Genomic DNA, 24,841 nt, shown 5'->3' on the forward strand with positions numbered 1-24,841 from the left:
TAGAGAATGCGCCCTGTGCAATGGCACACCCCTAAGGCTGGCCCTGATAGCATCACACACCCACCCCCTGTAAATAGCGCCACACACCCGTGGACCTTTTTTTATGGCGGCCCTGTCCGTGCGACAGAAATGCAAATCTACACCTGCTATGAGCAGATTTTGGCATAAATTATGATAAATTTGTCGTTCCACCAGAGGATCCACTCCCTTCAGCTAAACCCTGCAGCCTTTTCTCACCACTTTAATAAAGTGGCAAGAAAAGTAAAAGGACGCAAATTTTAGCACAACTTTTGCGTAAACCTGTTGATTTATCCCCCCAGTTTTCTTGGTTTCTCAGATAATTTAGGGCAAACATGTCGCAACATAATATCTTAATTACGTTTGAGTCAGTGAAAAAAATACATTTTCCGTAAAGTAAAAGTTTCCATAAATTATAAAACTAGAGGAGTGCTGGCATAGGAAAATTGAATCATGTTTGTGTATGAGTTTTTCACAGCTTGATGTTACTCCATTTATTTGGTTGTTTGGTAATGAGAATTCCATGGACAAAGTTAAACCTATGGAGTTGTTGATTTGGGAGGTGACTTGTGGTCTCTGGAAAGAATGAATACTGTACTTGCCACTGGTTGTTTTTCCAGATTGTTCACATCCTAAAAGCATCATTATGTTGATTTACAGCTTCGCTTAAGTACTGTTAAACCAAGAGACTGTTCATTTTGGTTCAAATGTGCCAATTTGGAATGTAATAAGGAAATTTTATTCGTGTGGGAGCTCAGGTTATTGCCAGGGCAGAAGTTGTGCTTTTCTTAATGTCATTTTAACATGTATTTCACGTTATGCTTTGCACATATCCTGCTTGGTCATATTCTGTCAATCCCATGAATGTCATCCTGACAAAAAAAGCGCCAGTGCTGTAATGTCTTAAGAGGTAGTAAACAGCAGAGCTGTACAGTTTGGGCAATATTTGTGGGTGTGGTCATGAAAATAAATAAGGACTAGCGCTATATTCGCAACAACCCACATTTCTACCCAGCGGCAATAGTGTTTGAAAAAGGCCATATCTTAGGCCGAAATGTTACACATCTATTTTGCTCTTTTCTGAATAAACTATCATTCCCCTCCTGGCCAGTACAGGTTTTCTCTGTAACTCAGGCGTTGCAGTTCAGCTCATCATCTGTGCATTCGAGGGGGCCATGTGAAAAGACAGAACCTGTCTGTCTGGAGACAGTAATATTGAGGTCTGCTGGCCTTCTGCTGGACGTGTGCAGTGCTTATGAGGTAACACACGGTTTTGTTTCGAGTAGTCGCAGGGCCGGCGTTAGGGGGGCAAACTGGACAATTGCCCAGGGCCCCCATCCTCTCAGGACCTCCTGCTGACTATAGCAGCTGCTACGGGGCCCACAGCATGAGGGGTCCCGTGGCATCAGGGGGCCCGCGCAGGCCATCAACTCAACATTTATGGCTCATGCCCAGTGGCATCGATAGCAAGGGGGTGCAGTGCTAGCGACTGCCACATTAAAATTGTATCTGCATCCTCAGGACGCAGATACAATTGAGCACTATAGACTACAGGCCACGTTAAGCCTGCACCCTATAAGATGTGACAGAATCCCTGTGTAGGTTGGCATGATGACGTAACTGGATCACGCTGGCCCACGCAAGGGTTCTGTCTGAAAGCTGTGGAGCAGCTCCATCCATAACAGGAACTGGGCTAGGTAAGTAAAAAAAATATATATTTGTGTCGTGCTATCTACGAGAGGGTGGCTGTGTGGCACTATCTACTTTGGGGGCTGTGTGGCGCTATCTACAAGAGGGGGGCTGTGTAGGGTTGCTATCTATAAGGGGGGCTGTGTGGGGCAATCTACAAGAAGAGGGGCTTTGTGGAGCTATCTACAAGAAGAGGGGCTGTGTGGCGCTATCATGTAATACCATAGAAAGACAATATAATATATCCACACCATGATCACATATTACCACTACAGAGTGACTGAATAATACCACCATACTGTTATTAAATAATACTTCCACATCATAACCACATATTACCACCACATAATGACTGAATAATACACCTTGACTACAAACTACTACCACATAGTGACTGAATAATACCTCCACACCATGACCACATATTACCACCACATAATGACTGAATAATACCACAATTCTGTTACTGAATAATACATCCACACCATGACCACATATTACCACTACATTGGGACTGAATAATACCACCATACAGTTACTGCATATTACAGCCATATAGCATCTGAATAATACAACCATACTATTGCTGAGTAATACCGCCACACCATAATCACATATTACCATTACATAATGACGGAATAATACCACAATACTGTTACTGAATAATACCTCTACACCATGACTACAAATTACTATCACATAGTGACTGAATAATACCTCCACACCATGACCACACATTACCACCACATAGTGACTGAATAATACCATCGTAATGTTACTGCATAATACTGTCACATCATGATCACATATTGCCACCACATAGTGACTGAATAATACCACAATACTGTTATTGAAAAAATCTGTGACATCATGACCGCATATTACCACCACCACATAGTGACTGAATATTACCACCTTGTGTTACAAAATCTTACCTCCACATCATTATTGCATATTATCACCACATAGTGACTGGATAGTAACACCACACTATAACTGTATAATACCTCCACACCATGTCCACATACTACAACTACATAGTGACTGAATAATACCACCATACTGTTACTAAATAATACTTCCTCATCATAACCACATATTACCACCACATAATGACTGAATAATACACCATGACTACAAATTACCACCACATAGTGACTGAATAATACAGCCACACCATGATCACATACTACCACCATATAGCGTCTATCACGGCGCAGGGTATGGACCCATTGGGCTGTACTGTGTAGCGGGATAGCAGCTGGCCAAACAGGTATAGGCAATATCTATAGTTCTGGAAAGGGTACCTGAGGCAGTGTAGACAGTAGCGGTGGTTTCAGGCTGAGATGAGGCTCCGGCAGTAGGCAGGTACCAGGCGTGTTCAACACAGCAGATGCAGCAGAGAGCACAACACGACTCCAACACTTTAAGGCATGGTAGCACGGGATATGGGGTACTGGAAGCAGGAAAGGGAACACTGGGAACTGGAAGACACTAGGAGACCATTTGCAGAGACAAACTAAGGTAACACAACAACACTCAGGCAATGAATGGAAGGGCATAGCCCTTTTTATAGTTCAGAGGCATTCTGGGCTAATTTGCAGATATTCTGCTTGTGCTCGCACTGGCCCTTTAAGGCTGAGCACGCGCACGCACTATGCAGGAGCCAGTACCTAGATGCGGAAGTGAGTGACGGCGTCTCCCAGGAGGGGGATGCCGCCCAACACTCATTCGTCCATGGCCGCGGCCGTCAGGGGGTAAGTCAGGATGACGGTCTGCGGCCATAGATGTTACAGTATCCCCTGTCTTACGCCCCCTCTTCTTGGGACCAAAGCGGGAAAGAAACTTCTTCACGAGGGCAGGAGCATTGATGTTCTCCTCTGGCTCCCAGGACCTCTCCTCTGGACCTCTCCTCTGGACCAAATCCCCTGCAATCCACCAAATAAAAAGTTTTTCCCCCTACTCTCTTGGTGTCCAAGATCTCCTTCACCTCGAATGGCTCAGACGAGCCACTAGGAGCCACTGCGGGACTAGGGGTCTTGGAGTAGCGGTTCAGGACCACAGGCTTCAGCAGGGAGACGTGAAATGAGTTTGGGATCTTGAGGGTGGGAGGCAGCCGAAGCTTGTAGGAGACAGGGTTGATCTGCAGCATGATCTCGAAGGGTCCGAGGAACTTGGGGGCAAACTTGTAAGACGGCACCCTCAGCCGGATGTTCTTAGGGGACAGACAAACCTTAGTGCCTGGAAGAAACTGGGGAGGCTCTCGTCTTCTTGTGTCTGCCTTTCTTTTCATGGGGTCGACCACCAGCAGAATATCGGGCCTGCTGCCAGATTTTTAGAAAGTCCCTGAATGTAGAGTCAGCTGCAGGCACCTGGGACATAGTGGAAACAGGAAGAAGAATGGACTAGATGCGGTGGACTCACTATTGTGGTTGTTGTAGGAGAACTCAGCCCAAGGAAGCAGCTGCACCCAGTCATGATGCTGCCTGGAGATGAAATGTCGTAGATAGTTCTCCATAATCTGATTAATCCTTTTGACTTGACCATTGGACTGAGGATGGTAGGCGGAGGAAAATTCCAACTTCACACCGAGGAGACCGCAGAGGGCTCTCCAGAACTTTGAAGTGAAATAAACCCCCCGATCCGACACAATATGCAAAGGCAAGCCGTGCAGACGGAAGATGTGTTGGATGAAGAGATTGCAGAAAGTAGGCTGGTCAGTGGAACAAAATGAGCCATCTTGGAGAATCGGTCAACCACCACACAGACCGCACTGCATCCAGCAGAGGGAAGCAGGTCCATGAAAAACTCCATAGCAATATGTTGGCAGGGGGCATTGGGCCCAGGCAGTGACTGGAGCAGGCCAGCCGGTTTGGAGTGGGCAACTTTATTTGCTGCGCACACTGTAAAGGAGGAGACAAAGTCCGTGATTTCCTTGGGCAGTTTGGGCCACCAGAACTGATGGGCAATAAGATCCCAGGTCTTATGGGCATCCACGTGACCTGCCAGTTTAGAACTGTGTCCCCAGCGGAGGATTCTTCTTCTGTCTGCCAGACGCACAAAAGTCCTCCCCGGAGGGATGTCTCTAACTTGCAGGGGGTTGACAGGGATGATGCAGGATGGATCAATGATATTCTGTGGAGATGCCATAGTGTCCTCTGCCTCTAATGACCTGGACAAGGCATCGGCCCTCACATTCTTGTCGGCAGGGCAGTAGTGGAGCTCAAACTGGAAGCGGATGAAGAACAGCGACCACCTGGCCTGACGGGGGTTTAGCCGCTGGGCCATCTCGAGATAGTTGAGGTTTGTGTGGTCCATGAATATTAGGATTGGATGAACTGCGCCCTCTAGTAGGTGTCTCCACTCCTCCAGAGCCAGCTTGATGGCCAGTAACTCCCGATCCCCAATCGAGTAGTTGCACTCTGCGGGAGAAAAAAGCTTGGAGTAATGGCCACATACCACTGTCTTGCCTTTGGAGCCTCTCTGGAACAGAAGTGCGCCAGCACCCACAGAGGAGGCATCGACCTCCAAGGAAAGGCTGACGTGAAGGCCTTCTTTAAGCTCCTGAATGTGGCCTCTGCCTCTGGAGTCCACACTTTGGCGTTCATGCCCTTTTTCGTGAGGGTAGAGATGGGAGCTGTCAGTGAGGAGAAGTTGGGGATGAACAGCCGGTAGAAGTTGGCGAATCCCAAGAAGCCCTTAAGCCTTGAGGACGTGGCTATTCGAGGACAGCCTTTACCTTCTCAGCATCCATTTTGAGACCTTGATCGGAGATGATGTAGCCCAGGAAGAGTAGGGACTTTTTCTCGAACACGCACTTCTCCAGCTTGGCATACAGGCGATTCTCTCTTAATCTAAGCAAAACTTGACGGACATGCCTTTGATGATATGCTGGATCTGGGGGGAAAAAAAATCAAAATGTCATCGAGATACACTACAACACAGACATAGCGGAGATCACGGAAGATGTCATTGACGAACTCCTGGAAGACCGCTGGAGCGTTACAAAGGCCGAAGGGCATCACCAGGTATTCGTAGTGCCCAACTCGAGTATTAAATGCAGTCTTCCATTCGTCACCCCGACGAATCCGGATTAGGTTGTAGGCCCCCCGCAGGTCTAGTTTGGAAAAAAAAATTGTTTCAAACAGTTCAGAAATCAAAGGCAACGGGTATCTGTTCTTTACCGTGATCTGGTTGAGGTCTCGGTAGTCAATGCAGGGTCGGAGAGATCCGTCTTTCTTTTTAACAAAGAAAAACCCGGCCGGGGATGAGGATTTGCGTGTGAAGCCAATTTTCTAAATTATCCTTGATATAGGCGGACATAGACTGGGTCTCAGGTAAGGAGAGAGGGTTTACTCTACCACGGGGAGGAGGCAAATAAGGGACCAAGTCAATAGGACAGTCATAAGCCCGGTGTGGGGACAACGTCTCTGCCTCCTTCTTGCTGAAAACATCCGAGAATGGACAGTAGCAAGGGGCAACCCTGCCAATGACTGATGCGCAGGAGGCTGAACTAGATTGATATGCCCCAGGCAGCAGTTGAGACACTTGGGACTCCACTGGAGGACCTCTCCGGAGTTCCAATCCAGGACTGGGGCATGTAGACGGAGCCAAGGCAAAGCCAGCAGCACGGGGTTAACGGCCCTGGGCAGGACAAAAAAGGACATGAGCTCAGAATGAATGGCTCCCACTAGAAGCCTCAGCGGTTTGGTCACAGACAATATTGGGTCGGGCTGTCCATTTACTGAGGTAACGATCAATGGCTTCTCCAGAAGGGTTGTAGGCAAGTGAAGGAGATCCACTAGATCTCTGCGTATAAAATTGGCTGCAGAGCCAGAGTCCAGATAGGCAGAGGCCAGGTGGGTCCTCTCGCCAGTGACAATGGTCACAGGGATAGACAACTTGGATGAAAGTTCTCTGTCAAATGCTGTGTCACCAAGGGTTGTCTCCCCAACCAATCCTAGGCGTTGGAGTTTTTTGGCTTCTGGGTACACAGGCGCACGACATGGCCTCCGAGGCCGTAATATAGACAAAGCCCGGAAGTGCGCCTGCGCTGTTTCTCCTGGACAGATAGTTTAAGTTGATCCACCTGCATAGGCTCCTCAGGTGGGGCAACAGATGAGGACAAGAGGGGTTGCTGGAAGTTGGGAGCCAACCTAGGGAGTCTCCTCTCCCGACGATCCTCTTTCCCTGAGCCTCATATCAACCCGGGTAGCAAGTAAAATAAGGTCATCTAGGGTTGGTGGTAGACCACAGGCAGCCAGTTCATCTTTGATCTCTGATGACAGTCCATGCCAGAAGGAAGCTACCAATGCCTCATTGTTCCAGGACAGCTCACCTGCCAGGGTCCGGAACTAGATGGTGTACTCGCCCACGGAGGTGTCCTACTGGCGAAGGTTCAGTAGGGAGGTAGCTACTGACGAGACTCATCCAGGCTCCTCAAACACAGTGCGGAATAACCGCAGGAACCCCTGGAAGTCACGTTTCTCAGGTCCCTGTCGTTCTCAGATGGGGTTCGCCTACGCCAGGGCCTTGTCAGCAAGCAGGGAAATAATGAAGGCAATCCTGCCACTGTCCGAGGGAAATGCTCTGGCATGCAAGATTAAGTGAATTTGACACTGATTGAGAAATCCCCTGCATGCACTTGCGTCTCCGTTGAAACGATTCGGTAGTGGCAGCAAGAATCGGGGATCAGAACTGGTGCTGACAGGAGGTGTAGCAGGAGGATCAGCCAGAGAAACTGGAACAGGAGCAAAGAAGGAAGCAGCTAGCGCCCCTAGCTGTTGTGCCATGAGATAAGTTCACTTAGACTTACCTACACAGTAATAATGCCCCCTTACCCAGTAATAGTACTCATGATTTTTTCAGCCTGACAATAAAATGTGTAATTTATAAAATTGTTATTTCATGTTTATTTATGTTTTCCATATAATTAAACAGGACAAACAAAAGGAATGTGATTTACTCTGTAGCCATAAAGTTAGAAAATAAGAATCTTTGACGCTGTTACTTCAGGTTATAGGACTTGTGGTCAGGCTACAATTTGCAGTCATGATATAGGAGCAAAAATGCGCCTGATATGCCTTTGTGTAAAACCGGCCTAAGACTCATTTCTCATTAGAATCGCTTTTCCCTTCCTGGCACCAAAATCAGAAATATTCCAGGAGATGAAATAAGTAAAAGCATTCCTAAACATTTAATTTGGTTATACTCCCCATTATTAGCACTTTTAAGTTGCATTTTTGCTGTTTGGTGACAAATAGGGACGGGGACTTCCAATGCTACCAAGATCTAGCAGTGTAAAAGCTAGTTAATACTTATCTGAAGTGTAGGGACTAGATATATCTGTTGGCCAAGCTTTACATGGCACATTAATAAATAATATGCCAATAACATCTAATCTTAACATAGGTTGACTTCATTTTATCTAGTTCCTACGATTCAAACTCAAGTTTATTTTAAGCTTCAGTGTGTAAATGTATTACATCTGTGCAGTTTAGAAAGGAAGAAATGTATTCCAGTAAGGTCACATATGGTAAATCTGTTTCTGTATTGTGTTCCATAGGAAATAGCTCCAAGTAAAGTTCTTTAGCAGGATTTTCTTTTTTCATTGAATTTCTATTATCTTTAGTTCTCTTTAGTGTAGCTCACTGTCTTAGCAGTTATTTTAATAACAATGTAAATGAACTGGTGTTCGTGTTGATTTTGTCGACATGTCTATACAGATTTAGTAGCACAATCAAAAATGATCTATAAAACAGTTTGTGGACTGTAAAACAACTTACTGTTGAGCACTCAAAGAGGTTGTCCAGAAGATAGTCTAGGCTGAATACATTGTAGCAAACCCCTAGCTGTGAAAAGTAGGTATGTGACGGGTTTCAGCCTCTGAAACCAAAAACAAATGTTTCTGTTCACTGGTAGTAAGCAGAGATCTTGAAAATTGTTGGAAAATTGGAACACATCTATATTAGAAAGTAACATTTTAATATACAGCATTTAAGCTTTATTTCCGTAAGACTGGGCAACCTCTTGAAATGCATATTCCAAGCAAAACAAAGAAAAACATTTCATTTGTTTACACAAGAACTACTTAGCCTGCGCCCCCTTATTTGTGTAATTTGTACTATTTTTTTTTTTTTTTAATTGCTACTAGTAGCCTATAAAGAATTTTGTGTCATGTCCATGACTAGAATATATCTTTCCTTGGTATACTGGTTGTGCTTCACACTTTATAATGAAAATATATGTATATGACATTTTTAAGAAGTTCTTATATATTATGAAAAACCATGAAAAAGTGCCAGAGTTTGAAAGCCCCATAAATCAGTAGAACAGGGCCATGTGTGGTAAATACCAACTGGAATGAACATTTATTATGTTTGGATTGGTATTTTTACAACAAGAATGTTTCAACCACTGCAGCGTTTCACTCTGGTTCACGTCATTTCCTTGTGACAACATAAAATGTCTCCATGTCTGTATCATTTCCACAGTAGGTGTTAAAGACTTCATAAGATTTACAAAATTAGAACTTGTATTTGGTTTTGATGGCACATACATTCAAACATTTCTCATTGTACAGATTTTATTAAATATCATTTTCTTAGATATTCAGAAAAGACAAAAGGGAAAACAAATTTTAGGCTCTACATGGCAGTGACATCATGCTGGGGTCCAGTTCAACAGTGCTGACAGCGATCCAGACCAGGACCAATGATGTGGTTCCAAAGACCCTTTTACACAGACAAATTTTCTGCCCAGTTAACAAGCGCCGATTGACAATACAGCATGTCGATCGGCACGCGTTTACTCCATTTAACTGGCGCAATGATCAGAATGTATGGAACATCATTGGCCGCGTTAAAAGGGCATTTGGACTGGTGTCAATGGCCAGTCGGAGGGTCTGTTCACACAGATTTTTGGGCGCTGATTTTGACCTGGAAACTGCATGAGAATTAGCGCCAAAAAAGTATTTTGGGCGCTCGCGGGGAAAAAAAAAGCGCTAGGTTGTTTCTATAAGAGGAAGCACCACATATTGGATACAGTTACCTGACTTGGCAGACCGTCATGGCTGGAAATATGCTGAGTACTGAGACACAACACTGATCTTGGTAGTGTATAGCCAAGGAGACCATGTTTTGTCACAGGAATCTAATTTAACCACCCCTACATTTTTTTTTCAACATTAGTGCTTGACATTCTTCTTTTTTGCAGGACAAGTTGTATTTTTTAATAGCACCATTTTGGGGTGCATGTAATATATTGATTAACTTTTATTAACTTTTTTGGGGAGGAGAGTAGAAAGCGACCATGTCATCTAAGACATTGGAAAGAGGGGAACAACCCCCTCCAACATTCCTTCGGCCGCCCTGCAACGCGATCGCAGGAGGGTTGATTGATGTCATGGCAGCATGGGGGGGCCTAATGATGGCTCCCAGGTCAACCATCTTTCTGCTCCTATTAAGTTGTGCCAGAGGCAGGGCTTAATGGGAGCCTGTTAAAATCCTGATATACTGCAATACATTAATATTGCAGTGTATTGTGCAAGCTATCCAATGAATGCTGGTTTAAGTCCCCTAGAAGGACTAATATTAAAGAAAGTAAAAAACAGTTAAATAAAAATATTTTTTTATGTACCAAAAATTTTTAAACCTTTTCCCATTTCCCCTCTAAAAGAGTTTAAAAAAAATAAACATAATTGGTGTTCTGCATCCATAAAAGTCCAAACTATTACAATATAACATAATTTAATTGTCCAGAAGATAGGAAAAAGACTCTCGAAGCACTATGCATCCCAGTAATAGACAGAAGCATGTGTCTAAACTATTCAATTAAATCCACAACAGGTGGTGCTCAGTGGTGAAAAGGCTAAGTATAAGTACAACAATGTTGATAGAGAAAATCCACGGCACTCACCATTCAGTCTAATTATTCATTTATTGTTGCGGCAAGACAAGTAAAAGCTGTATGGATGTGGAGCTTAAGCCTACAGCCGTTTCACGTGTACCCATGCTTTGTCAGACGCGAAACAGACGTAGGCTTGAGTTCCATATCCATATTTGAATTGAGCTGTGTGAGGGCTTGTTTTTTGCAGAACAATAAATAGTTTCTATTTATACCATTTTGGGGTACATAACATATTTTAATCACTATTTATTCAATTTTTTGTGGGAGATGAGGTGATTAAAAATCAGCAATTCAGTTTTTTAATTACTTCATCTCCCACAAAAATTTTTTAATAAATAGCGATCAAAATGTGTTATGTACCCCAAAATGGTACCAATAGAAACTAAAGCTTCGCCTGCAAAAAACAAACCCTCACACAGCTCAATTGATAGAAAAATAAAGTTATGGCTCTCGAAATATTTTTGACAATTAGTTTTTTTTCTGGAAAAGTAGTAAAACATAAAATAAACTATATAAATTTGGTATCACCGTATTCGTATTGACATACAAAATAAATTTAGCATTTCGTTTGTATTGCACAATCGCTGTAAAAAACGAAACCCACAAAAACAATGGAGAAATCTCTTCTTTTTTTTTTTCCATTCCACCCTACAAATAATTTGTTTTTCAGTTTCCCAGTACATTATATATACAAGAGGCTGTTACCAGCAGGACAATTCCACTAACTCCAACTACCATTGATAATTGCATAAACAAATAAATTTGAATTTTATTAGGCTCCTTGGAGCAAAAATAGAGAAGAAAACTAACTACACTAGTTCATTTAAAATGTCACCTCCATTTAACATTTGAACAGACTGTGCACCAAGTGTATGTATCTCAGTTGCAGTGCCGCTCCTGGCTGCAGCTCAGCGAGTCAGACACTCTGCATATATGATAGGCAATGGAGGTAAGTATTTAGATTAAAAGGTAAGTATTAGAGCCCCCCCGACATGTTTCGCTGTGCTACACAGCGTCCTCAGGGGTTCAGGGGCTTTGTGAGATCGCGCCGAAAAAGACACGCTGTTTTAAGCTGTCACGGCGGAACAGCTGGAAAATCACTGCCACCAATCACAATGCATCATGGTGGGCCGAGCCCCCATGACGCTATGATTGACAGTTTTTCGGCCACTCGGAGATTTGACACCGAAGGCCAATGGGAGGGAGACCTATTCCTCCAGCTAACGCCATGCAAGGAGGAGGGACCCAGACTCCACCCCCCTCTCACGCCGTAACTGACATCCATAGTGAGGCTAACTGGTGGGCGACGGAGGCATATGTTGGATAGTGCAGGGAGCCAAGAGCGGAGGTGACATTTTAAATGAACTAGTGTAGTTAGTTTTCTTCTCTATTTTTGCTCCAAGGAGCCTAATAAAATTCAAATTTATTTGTTTATGCAATTATCAATGGTAGTTGGAGTTAGTGGAATTGTCCTGCTGGTAACAGCCTCTTGTATATATATTGCTAATAATTCCTACCAACTGCCTGGGGTCTTCCTCTTTTGTGTCCAGTACATTATATGGTACAATAAATGATGCAATGATAAACTACAACAAGTCCCACAAAAAACAATAATACGACTTTATCAAAGTAAAAATGTTAACGTTTTGGCCTTTGGAAGGTAGGAAGAAAAAAACAAAAAATGAAAAACTGAAAAATGGCTGCGGCGGTGGCAAGGAGTTAAATTTCATTATGCATTTTCTCCAAAATGTTATTCCAGCCACCTGAAGTGCAGACACTTAGTTAATTTTTACACCAAAGACCTCAACATTTCCTCAAACCCCAGCAATCTCCAAATTGTAGCCATCATCTGTAGAAAAAAATAATTAAAAAATGAGCGGCTTAGAGGCAATATACTTTCTACTAAACTTTTCAGGGCTTTTTTGCTGTGTAACATACTAGTTGTAGCAATTCATATGGAAGAAGTACTGATTATACTGGAATCTCTGGATGCTGTCCTCAGTATTTGAACATCCTGTAGTAAATAATAGGAATTTCATAATACTGTTTTTACATGGAATTCAATGGTTTGCATTATGCAGGCTGACTAAGGGTGCTATTTACAGAACATGACAGGATTTTTTATTTTTTTTTCCCTGATAAACATGTAGTTCCTGTTTAATATTCCACCCATTGACTGCACTGTATTGTCTACAAAAAGGACAGCCAAACCCTGACTATGGCTGTAAAAGTAAGCAAAGCTATTAAACTCAAACTACAAAATCCATTTTATAATTCCAAGTATTACAACATGCCGGGAAACATTGGACACAATGAAACCAGAGACCAGTTATTACAGGATGGTCTGTCTACTGGATATTGACTTATTGTGTCTGGCTGTGACAAGTTTCTCTTTAAATTATTTACCCCATAAGAGGTCCAGTGTCTCAAACGTCATACATATCCTGCACTGTGTGTACTGTCTGTTTTATATTAACTATAATGTTCACTGTGACACATTTAAGAAGACTGTGTCCTGGAACGAGGTTTTCTTATTTCTTAACGTCAATGGGACTAGGTATTCACAGTTACCATATGGCAAAGGTTTAATATGACACAATTACTTTCAGGACCTGTCATTGATTCCTAGCGCCCCCTTCAACTACATCTAGAGTCACTAGATAACAGGGTATATATTACTCTGTGTGCTCACACTTTGTAACCCAGTTTTAAATTGCTGTGGAACCCCCTTTACCTTAAAGGGAATGTGTCGCTAGAAATTTTGTAACTTTTTTTTTAGTTAAACAATTATTATTTAAGTGCTTACACATTGTGTTAATTTTTTTTTTTTTTTTTTACAAGTCAGGAAATATTATAAATTAGATTCTAATTTATAACATTTCCATGTGCTGGTCACTAGAGGGAGCAGTTCACAAAATTGCAGCATGGTCAATGTGGTAAAGCAACCTCATTGCTTTATGCTGCAAATTTGGGGTAGACACAAAGGAGGGGGTTGAATCTTCAAACCTCCTACACTGTGTGCCGCCATTTTCTGAGTGAATGCACAGTGTAGGAGGATTAGATACAGTGCTAACCAGACAGTATAACACGAACATAATACACACATCACATACACAAACATAACTTACCTGCTCCTGCCTCCGCTGCGGCCTCCGCTCCTATGCCTTGCGCCTTCCTTGAACATATGGCCGGAAGCCGCGGCCGGAAGTCGTCATCTTACTGTCCGGCAGCGGCTTCTGGTCCACATGAAAATGGCGCCGCATATCGCTCTGCTAACGAGCTTCGTTTTGGTCTGTGTGGTCTCTATGGGGATGTATGTGCCGTATTCCATCTCTGTATGTGTCGTTAATCGACACATACAGAGATTTAAAAAAAATGGCAGCCCCCGTAGAGAAGTAAAAATAAGAAAAAAGTAAAACACACGAACACAAATAAATACATTTTATTTTTTTATCATACTAAAAGCAATATGATAAAAAAATTATAATTCATGACACCTTCCCTTTAAAGACAAAGACCGTGAGTCTTGATGCCCCCCCGCCTACACAAATGTAAATGACAGCTTTTCCTGTTTGAGTCCTGGGAGCAGTTAAACAGCTTATTACATGAAAATACGTAATTAAATCATAGAACACGATATATGCCTGAGCTCAGCATCTCCCCCTCTAGCATATAGTTTGCTTCCCTCAGATTGGGGAGCATAGGAGACCCGACAAATCTGCTTCGCTTTGTGCCAAGGGTCATGGGATTATAAGTCATACTAAGGAATACTCAAAATAAAGAATTCTGAATAAAGAAGGTGAGAGTGGTCTCTGGATAATTTACCTTGTTGTATCCGGTCTTGTAAATACTGTATATGATGAAGCATTTCTTCATTACAAATTTACATTGGAAACCCATGTTGCATACAGATAACCTATTTCAAAAATAGTGTTGTCTTATTTATTCTCAAAAATAAAAAAACAAATGTTATACACTTCACCACACTCCTCTGATAACCTAGAACACTCGAGAACCCCACCCCCATCAGGTCCTATAGATACCTGATTAATACCACAACAAAATTTTTTTTTTACTAAAATCGTTACTAAAGTCTGTCATAGAATCAACAATGTTCGGGCAATTTTCACCTCCTTCCCATCTAAATCTGTACAGACTCATCTGTGAGTGATGTCACCTCGGCCTCCTGTGCAGATTTGCTGGAGGGAGTGATCTGTTACCCAATATGTAGTGACTACAGCACAGCATACCCAGTGCCATTTTTGCATCTGAAACCATCTACACAGAAAAACTCAAAAATCTGGGTTACTCTCATACACATTTAGTAGACCTCCTAGCTCTAAGTTTATTGTTTTAAACAAATGCAAAACAAATTTGTGTGTTGCCTCACTGAGACGTATCACTACTCCCCACCCTTTTTGGACTCTGCGGTAGTAATGTAGTAGGGTTCAAAACTTTATATCTCAACATAGTGAGGTTGGGCAATCTATCTGGGGTGCACTAATTTGGCTCCTGTAATGCGCAATAGAACAAAAATTACTTTCTCCAGACAAATCCAGCATTTTATCTTTTAGAAACCTCACAGTTGCATACTTTTAAAAACAACTTACATTTTCAAAATGCCAGAAGTACATCATCAACATGATTGAGCTCCAGCATCAGCTGGGGAAAACCTTGCAATACTGCAGAATACTTCATAGGATGGGTCAGGATTCCCTCAATATCTGTATTTTAATTCATGTGAATTAACTTCAAAACATTACAAGATTAAATCTTATATCATAACACATGAATATGCAAAGTAGCGCCACACATTCCAGCAGTCCATATTTTGTAACTTTTATCTATTATGCAGACAAATTCAGATTGCTGTAATATTTTACTCACTCTGTACTTATGGACAGAGATAAGACACACTCCTTCACACTGTAACAAGCCAGGCAGCCTGCCTCCTCCTGTCTTGTCACACACATAACCCCCCTTTTATTCAGACCAATGCTTTTCTGGAATGACTCTAATTTAACCCCATACACAAGACACACTAAAAATTTTACACAGTACTACTGTTATGAGAGCATGCAATAAAGCTCTAAAATCAATGCAATATTGTGGTCACTTGTCTCATCAGTCCATGCTCAATGTATAAGCTTATATCAGTCTGCCTTTCAGACTTCTCTTTGACAAACATTACATCACATATTTACCATTAGTCGTCCGTCCCCCGTCCCCCCCCCCCCCCGTTCTAACCCACATTACTCACCTCAATATACCTGACTGCTGCGTATTCTTCACTCTCCCTGTCAAAATCTACAAAATCTGTACCTGTAGTCACATATCCCTCTCACCAACTTACTTGTAACCACCTGAAATCACTTACTTTGTCATTTTAAATTATGCCTAGTTAACGTAGTTAACTCCTGGACATCCACCATCCCTTCTTCATCTCTCCACAAACCATTCTATTTATCACATGCAAACAACCATCTTTCGGCATACCAGCCTTTTTAAACTTTTTTTTTCTCCACAGTTTGACAGTATGCTATTCACATCTAGGTCTAGGGGTTTGCTTATGTATGTTAGTGATGATTTCTTTGGGATACCAATCTCTTTCACTGTAATTTGTGTAGGTAGTTATACTAATACGACACGTGGGTCATTCTTTGAACACAGGTTGTTATTTTACAATGGTATTCAGTTCCGGTGGTCTGATGTTATACTACTACAGACCTCAACGTCTATAAGCCAGATTATCAAATACGTGCTAGAAATCAGTCTGTACTGAATCTTACCTTATGTCAGTCTGATAATGTATACAACTGTTGGTTTGTAAGGACCCTTACACATAATATTACAAGCTGGCAGTGTGTGCTAGAAGCGTATCAATGGTTATTGGATACAACATTCAAAGTTTTCCCTATTGCACTGGGTAATGGTATATACATATTTATCAGACTTCTCACATGCACTTTCATATATATATCCACTTGACCATTACCATCCTGGGCCAAAATTTATTAGACTGAAACTTGTACTGGGTATGTCAACCGATACCTGCCCCCCAGTGATTTATCCAATTTCAAATCATAGGTAATCGATTTTTATATATATATATATGTCTCTCTGAGAGAAAAGATGACACAAGAGACCATGCTTTGTATGCTCAAAATCCTTCTCTGGCGTTTATTCATCAAACCATTATAATAATATCTTTCGAAATAGGAGCATCTTGATTACAGCCAATCATTTACAATGTTTACAATATGACGTTAATTTTTTGTATTTAACCAATAGCATATAATGTCAATATGTTTTGTCCTGAACCAATCATAGGCTCAGGAGGCGTTTCGAATATAAACCATAAAATCCCAAAATATACCACGTCATAGATGCTAGGAGTCAGACTACCCCCTCCCTTATAGTATACAAAACTCTTCTCTAAGGCTAAGAGTCAGACTGACCCTCTCCCTTACAGTAAACATGATCCTTCCCCATAGACTTCAAGGTTGAGCGGCTCCTTATCACACAAAATAGGTAAATATTCATCTGTATTCTCCATACTAGAGAGAGACTAAATAAAAAAACATTAATCTCAAGAACAAATAGCATAGAATTGTTTCAGACAATGTTGACATAGATATATTAGCCTTAAAGCAACAACTTGATTGAGTCCACGCAAAATGTCATCTTTTAAACATATTCTAATCACTTCCATACAGAGGGTTCACCACAAGGTGCAAACCATTAATCAGTCTCAAAAATAGAAAGGCCAGATTAGACTTTTCCAAACAATATCTAAAGAATCAAGCCCAGTTCTGGCACAGCATTCTTTAGACAGATGAATCTAAGATCAACCTGTACCAGAATGATGGGAGGACGAAAGTATGAAGAAGGCTTGGAATGGCTCATGATCCAAAGCACACCACATCCTCTGTAAAACATGATGGAGGCAGTGTGATGGCATGGGCATGCATGGCTGCCAAAGGCACTGGGTCACTAGTGTTTATTGATGATGTGACTGAAGACAGAAGCAGCCGGATGAATTCTAAAGTATTCAGGGATATACTTTCTGCTCAGATTCAACCAAATGCAGCGAGGTTGATTGGACGTCGCTTCACAGTACAGATGGACAATGACCCAAAACATACTGTAAAAGCAACCCAAGAGTTTTTTAAGGCAAAGAAGTGGAATATTCTGCAATGGCCAAGTCAATCACCAGATCTCAACACGATCGAGCATGCATTTCACTTGCTTAAGACAAAACTTAAGGCAGAAAGACCCACAAACAAGCAACAACTGAAGACAGCCAGCTGCAGTAAAGGCCTGGCAATGCATCACAAAGGAGGAAACCCAGCGTTTGGTGATGTCCATGGGTTCCAGACTTCAGGCAGTCATTGCCTGCAAAGGATTCTCTACAAAGTATTAAAAAAAACTAACATTTTATTTATGGTAATGTTAATTGTCCAATTACTTTTGAGCCCCTGAAATGAGGAGGTTGTGTAGAAACATGGTTGCAATTCCTAAACGTTTCACAGAATATTTAATGTTCAACCTCTTGAATTAAACCTGAAAATCTACACTTCAATTGCATCTTAGTTGTTTAATTTCAAATCCAATGTGGTGGCATGCAGAGCCCAAATCATGAAGATTGTGTCACTGTCCAAATAATTCTGGACCTAACTGTAGCAGAAAGAATCCATGCGGTATTGAGGGCATTCTGCAGAATTTTTAATCCGCATCATGTCAATTCTTTTGCAGCTTTAATGCAGATTTTCACTGTGGATTTCAACCTTTGCAATGCAGAGGGTAAGATCCACACCAAAATCTGTGTCAAAATGTGAAAATGTGCGACAAAAAAACTCTGCAGCCTAACTGGTAGGTCACATAGGACAACAATGCTCAATGACCTACCTGTCCCTTGGTACCATGGAAGATTTCCCTTTATTACTAGGTCACATAGGTCCAAGCAGGACCCATTAACCAACTGTTGCTACCCTGTTGCATATCTGACTAGAGACAAACAGTAAATTTTCCTGACAAAACCTTAAGGGAGCCACATAAAGGGATGATTATAGTCCCATGCGGATGCCTTCTTAACATCCAGGATCTCTCCATTCTTAATATTTGGTTATACTGTGGTCCCTCAAGTTACAATATTAATTGATTTGCGACGATTGTAATTTTAAAATATTGTAACTTGACACCATAACTCAATGAAAAATTAGTAATTGGTTCTAAAGCCCTTAAAATATCAACCACAGATAAGGAAAAATTATGATGAAGCAGATAAGTTCTCACATATAAGTCAGAAATACTGTAGCTGCTGGAGGCTGTAAATCACTTTCTACGATGAGGACAGGAGTTTGTTCAGGAGCCCGTACAGTACACATTGTACCAGATATATAACATGTAGCCATCCTCACCTGGTGTCCAAAGGAGCAACTCATCCTGGCGCAGGTAAAGTGCAGTACAGGACATGTAGTACTGCACTGTAGAGAGGCGCCACTAGACAGCCAATTAGGGCATAGACTGCATTATAGCAGGTGTTTTACCTGTAAAATACGCATGCTGATTGGCTGGATCTTCCAGCCAATTACACACGCCTGAGATCCAGACGTATTGTGGCATTTTATGTTGAATGTGGTTTCAAGTTACAATGGCCCAGGAAATACCATTGCATGTTGAAAATATTGTAACTTGAGGCTATTGTAACTTGAGGGAGCACTGTACTTTAAAATTATTTTTAAACTTTGTTCATACTCTTACTATTGAATAACTACATCAAAAGTAAAATATATTGTAGTCTAGCTTTTTATTTTTGAGTTCGTTAACATTTTGTCTGCTTGCCTTACCTCAGGTTAACAATGGTGTTCTTTTTAACTTATGACATTACCATTGCAGTTGTATTTAGAGGAACAACCATGCCAGTAACATTCTATTTTGTCCTTAATTTACCTTTTCTGGTTATTTTATGATACTAAGCGAATCAACAGAAACGGGATTTTACCATTTGAACAATATTAGTTTTGCTGACCTATGTTTAATGGTATTATTATATCACAGTAAAATGAATCATAGTAATGACTTTGGTGTCAAGTATGCAACAGATGCTAATGGAATTTTGGACTACGAAGTCTTTAATAATACGGCTTTAACAATGATGGATTGTCCCTTCAAAACAAGTGGTCCATTTTGTACAGCTGGCATTAGAAATGGTTTTCACCTACTTCATTTTATTAATGTTATTTTTGAATGCTTCTCTGTATTAAGTAAAGGTCATTTATCTCATTAAGTACAAAAAAAAATTCGGACCATTTAATTCACAAACCTTTCAAATGTCTCTTGATTTCAAGGAATTTGACCAGGTAGTCCACCTTTAGAGTTCCTAGTGGTGAAGACAGAATAGTAGAAAATCTGAAATACTGTTAAACATCTTGTTATACAGGGAGGACACATTTCTTACAGAATATTTCATTCAATTTCATTCTTATTTAAATTATGTTTTGCCATGTTTCCTTAAAAGGAACATGGCAAATGTCTGATAGACATTGTCTGATAGATGTGGGTCCCAGCTCTGGGACCCGCACATATACATTGAGAAAGTGAGTCAACCGACCTCCGTTTCACCTAGTAAGTTGACTGCTGGCCGCAGATTCAAGGCAGGGACTTTTTGAAAGGGGACATGCACGCGGCTTTCGCCATTCTGGTCAATGGGAGTTACAGAAACAGCCAAGCTGTTTTCGTAACTCCCATACAACAAAGTGGAGAGAGACACGCGCATGTGTTGCCCCCTCCCCACTAGTCCCCGCCTGGAGTTAGCAGCAGTCAGATAACCCCTGTTATCAATTATAGGTGCAGGCCACCAGTGGCGTATTAAGTGTACCATGGGCCCTGGGCTTTTGACACAATTTGGGCCCCCTCCTTCCCCCTCACACACAAACTTCTGACATTTCACTATGACATGTCAGAAGTTTTTTAGAAGTTTAGTTACACTTTAAAGGGGTTTTCCCATGCGGGACATTTATGACATATCCACAGGATATGAAGTAAAGTAAAAGATATTGAAGCAGCACAAGTCCCGAGTCTGGTGCGGTGCTCACTGTCAAGCCAGGCAAACCCACTCGGGCATAATGCAAATTCCAGGATAAAGAGTAGAACAACAGCACACGTCTCCAGATCTTCAAAGTGGTTTTATTGTCAAAACATCCACGAAAAACAGGCGTTTTTCGTGGATGTTTTGACAATAAAACCACTTTGAAGATCTGGAGACGTGTGCTGTTGTTCTACTCTTGATCCTGGAATATCCACAGGATATGTCATAAATTTCAGATACATGCGAGTCCTACCTCTGGGACCTGCACCTTTCTCTAGAAGAGGGCCCCCTAAACCCTGTTCTGCCTCTTTCTGCTCCCGCTGCCTCCCGGCTACTTCCTGACTTCATGGTCGGAAGTTACTTAAAACAGCATAGCTCGCTGGGCTACGCTGTTTCCGTAACTCTCATAGTAGTGAATGGCTGTTACGAAAGCAGCATAGCATGCAAGCTATGCAGTTTCCTCAACTACCACTCATTTCTATAGGACTTACAAAAACAGCGTAGCCCAGCGACCTATGCTGTTTTCGTAACTCCCGACCTTGAAGTCAGGAAGAGGCTGGGAGGCAGCATGAGCACAGAAAGCTTGAACGGGGTTTAGGGGGCCCATTCTAGAGATAGGTTCAGGTCCCAGAGGTGGGACCCACATCTATCTAACATTTATGACATATCCTGTGGAAATGGGAAATTCCCTCCCCTTGTAGCAAAATAACTACTGAGGGCTGTATGGGGGGATTATATTTCAAGGGGAGGTTAGATTGTCTGACTGACTGCTGAGGGCTCTATAGGGGGGGTCTGAGTGTCCGACTCTGACGTCTCTGTGGGTGGGGGGAGATATACCTCCCATACAGCCCTCAACAGTTAATCGCTCAGACTCCCCTATAGAACATCCAGCAGTCAGTCAGACAATCTGACCTCCCCTTGCAATATAGTAACTTCTGAGGGCTCTATTAGAAGGGGGTATTACACTGAAAGGGGGGATCTAACCATCTAAGTGACTGCAGAGAACTCTATGAAGGGGGGAATAATCCCTCCATCCCCCATAGAGCCCTCAGTATTTATTATACAGCATGGGGTTTGAGCGTCTAACTGAATGCTGAGTGCTCTATGGGGGGAAATTATTATCCCCCATAGAGCCCTCTGCAGTGAGTTAGATGGACCCCCCCCCCCCCCACTTGCTGTATATTTAATCCACCCCTAGCATCGGCCGATTAGTTTAATGTTGGCTGGGGCAGGAGGGGAGTACCACACTAACCTCACCGCATGACTACCGCCCTGCCCTCCTGTTTCTCTCTGGTGGTGCGTGCAGCGTCAGAGAGGCGTGTTCCACCACCACTAGCAGATGTGCCTATCGTGCCGCAAGTCTGCTAGCTCTATCCCGCCCCTGCAATTGCTGTCCCTCCCACTCCTCCACATCAGCAGTGGCCCTATTCCGTCCCAGCCAGCCCTTGCTATTGCTCTCCCTGCACCTCCTCCCCATCAGCAGCGGCTATCAGCAGCGCTAGTGCGCTGTATAGTTCTCTTAGTGATTTTTAAAATTATGTGTGGTTCGGGCAGATGATGATCCGCCACTGCAGGCCCCAGAGCTGGACCCACATCTATTAGACATTTATGGCATTGTCTTAGTTAGAAATACCCCTTTAAGAAAACACATAACATACCGTTAAAGCGGGAGAAAATCTGTACAATCTTCCCTTTCAACTGAGATGTTAAAGTTATCCTTTATGGCAACTTTGCATCACATTGTGGTTTCAGAGAAAAGAGCCCCAAATTATGTCCATTGCAAACAGCATCAATTACAGAAATTACATGTTAAAGGGATTGTCCAGTTTTGACGATCTCTTTTTCTTAACGGGATCCCAATTCTAATCACAGGCTGTCACACTGCTTGGACCCCATGCGATTAGCTGTAATGTGTGTGAGAACTCTGCAGCAAGCGTACAATTCCCCTGCAGAGCCGCAACAGGGCAAATAAAGCATGAAATGGTGGTCGTTGAAATCAGTGGGCTGTCCATATAATGCATGAATGTGCCAAGTTCCTGTTGCCACTCTTAGCTCTGGCTAATTGATGGAGGCCCCAATAATGTTGTCTCAAGGGTGCTGATCTACCCACTGATCGTTCTGATGATTGATGTGCCCCTTGTTTGATCGGCTGTGCTGTGTTTTGCTGAGCTCTCCTTGGAGAGGCGAACAGGACGGTGTATTGGTTCATGAAAAGTCTTTGACCTGTACAACCAGCCTGACCCTGGATCAGCTGAACAATGCTGATCAAGGCCAAAGGGCACAGCGATCAGCTGAGCGCTTCTGCCCCTAAATTCCAGCGATCAGTGGGGGGTATCAGTACCCATTGATCAAAACTTTTGACACGTCACTATGACAAGTCAAAAGTTTTTGGGTTAAATAATATTGACAGTTTAGGCAAAAGTGGAGTACCTTTCTAAAGTGTTTGTTCACTTTTGGATAATTCTTGGATGCAACTCTCCAAATCATCGAGTAAGGGTTATGGATGTATTCCCTATGTTACTGTGCAACTATTTGCATGTCTCTATAAAAGGTACAATATTAATTTCAGATTTAGCACATAGCGATTACTATCTAGTATACAGTCAGTGGGTAAATTCTAAAATTCTGATTTAAATAGTCATTGTCTTCACCGAGTCCCACAAAGAATACAGAAAAATGTCAGATCAATTTGTTAAAATAGTTTGATTAAGCAATATGCAGCTGGAGTGTAAAGCAATGCTCTGTGCAGCTGGGAAAAGACTGGACAGGTTGTTGTTGTTTTTTGCTTTGGATCAGATGCAGATCACGGACTTTGGCAGACAATATAATTAATTAATAAAATAAATGAATCATTCCTCACAGTTTGAAAATGCCATTAAGTCTTTGAATTAGATAATATAAGGTATTATGGACAGTGATGCCGTGATAACGGCAGCATCAGCACCCGAGTAGGCCCCCCAAGTGTAGTGGACCCCGACACTTACCTGGGTTCGACGGGTGCTGACGCCAGCCCTGCTACCATGGTAACATGTTACCATGGTAGTGTAACATGTGCTGTACACCCTCCTGACAACAAGGCGGCCTTATTGGAAAATCCCTTGTGTGTGTGTACATAGGAGTAATGAAGAAATGGCAAAAGTGCCCTTACTCCATCAAGTGTAATGGCAATCATCTTTACAGACGTATAAAATGAGCAAGATATATAATAGAGGCTCCGATATAGGGCAACATTATATCTATACTGTAAGCAATAAACAAAGGGAGATTTTCTTACTGGACCTTGCTGGAGTGCTGCAATCTTTTTGTCGTACGGTATCTTTAACTGTGGATTAGCTCTAGTTGCTTTGCACCCACTACTTTACTACAAGAGTGCTGCTTCATTTTAATATATAAATATATATATATATATATATATATATATGCATAAATATATATATGCACGTGTGTTTATGTATCAGGGGTCTCAAACACGCAGCTCGCAGGCCACATGCGGCCCCTGAGGCTGTCATCTGTGGCCCGCGGGGCACCATAGCTCCCTAGGGAGAGGAAACAGCAGGCCGAAGGAGAAGTGCGCCAGCGAATGACGAAGCCCCTGTGGCTTCCCCAGAGCCAGAGTCCCAGAGCAGAGCTTATACTAGCGCTCTGCTCCAGTGATGTCAGGAGCAGAGCTGGAGTCCCAGTCAGAGTGCTAGAAGCGGCTCTGCTCCGAGACCCTGGCTGGGGAAGCCCCTGACATCACTGTCCATATATGAACAGTGATGTCAGGAGCAGAGCTGGAGTCCCAGGAAGAGCGCTACTAGCGCTCTGGGACTCCGGCTCTGGGGTTGCCCCTGACTTCTCTGTCCATATATGGACAGTTATGTCAGGGGCTTCCCCAGAGTTCCGGAGCAGAGCCTATAATAAGTGCTCTGCTCTGGGACTCTGTGGGTGCCCCTGACATCACATTCCGGTCCAGGAGGATCCCCTGACGTCACTGTCTAGGGGGGTGTGGTATTATCTACAGAGGGCATTGTGGCATCTACAGAGGGCAATGGGGCATTATCTATGGGTGGGTGCGTGGCAGTATCTACAGAGGGCGCTGTGGCATTATCTACAGAGGACACTGTGGCATTATTTACAGGGGCACTGTGGCATTAT

At 42.6% G+C, this 24,841-nt stretch overlaps 1 protein-coding gene across 1 annotated transcript in view; it reads left to right on the plus strand.

Moving 5' to 3' along the window:
- ABI3BP (ABI family member 3 binding protein) overlaps positions 1–24,841 on the plus strand; it is a 365,114-nt gene that overhangs the window by 322,919 nt on the left and 17,354 nt on the right. The window lies entirely within an intron of this gene.

The sequence above is a fragment of the Rhinoderma darwinii genome, chromosome 2, assembly GCF_050947455.1.
Source record: "Rhinoderma darwinii isolate aRhiDar2 chromosome 2, aRhiDar2.hap1, whole genome shotgun sequence".
NCBI classification, from domain to species: Eukaryota; Metazoa; Chordata; class Amphibia; order Anura; family Rhinodermatidae; genus Rhinoderma; species Rhinoderma darwinii.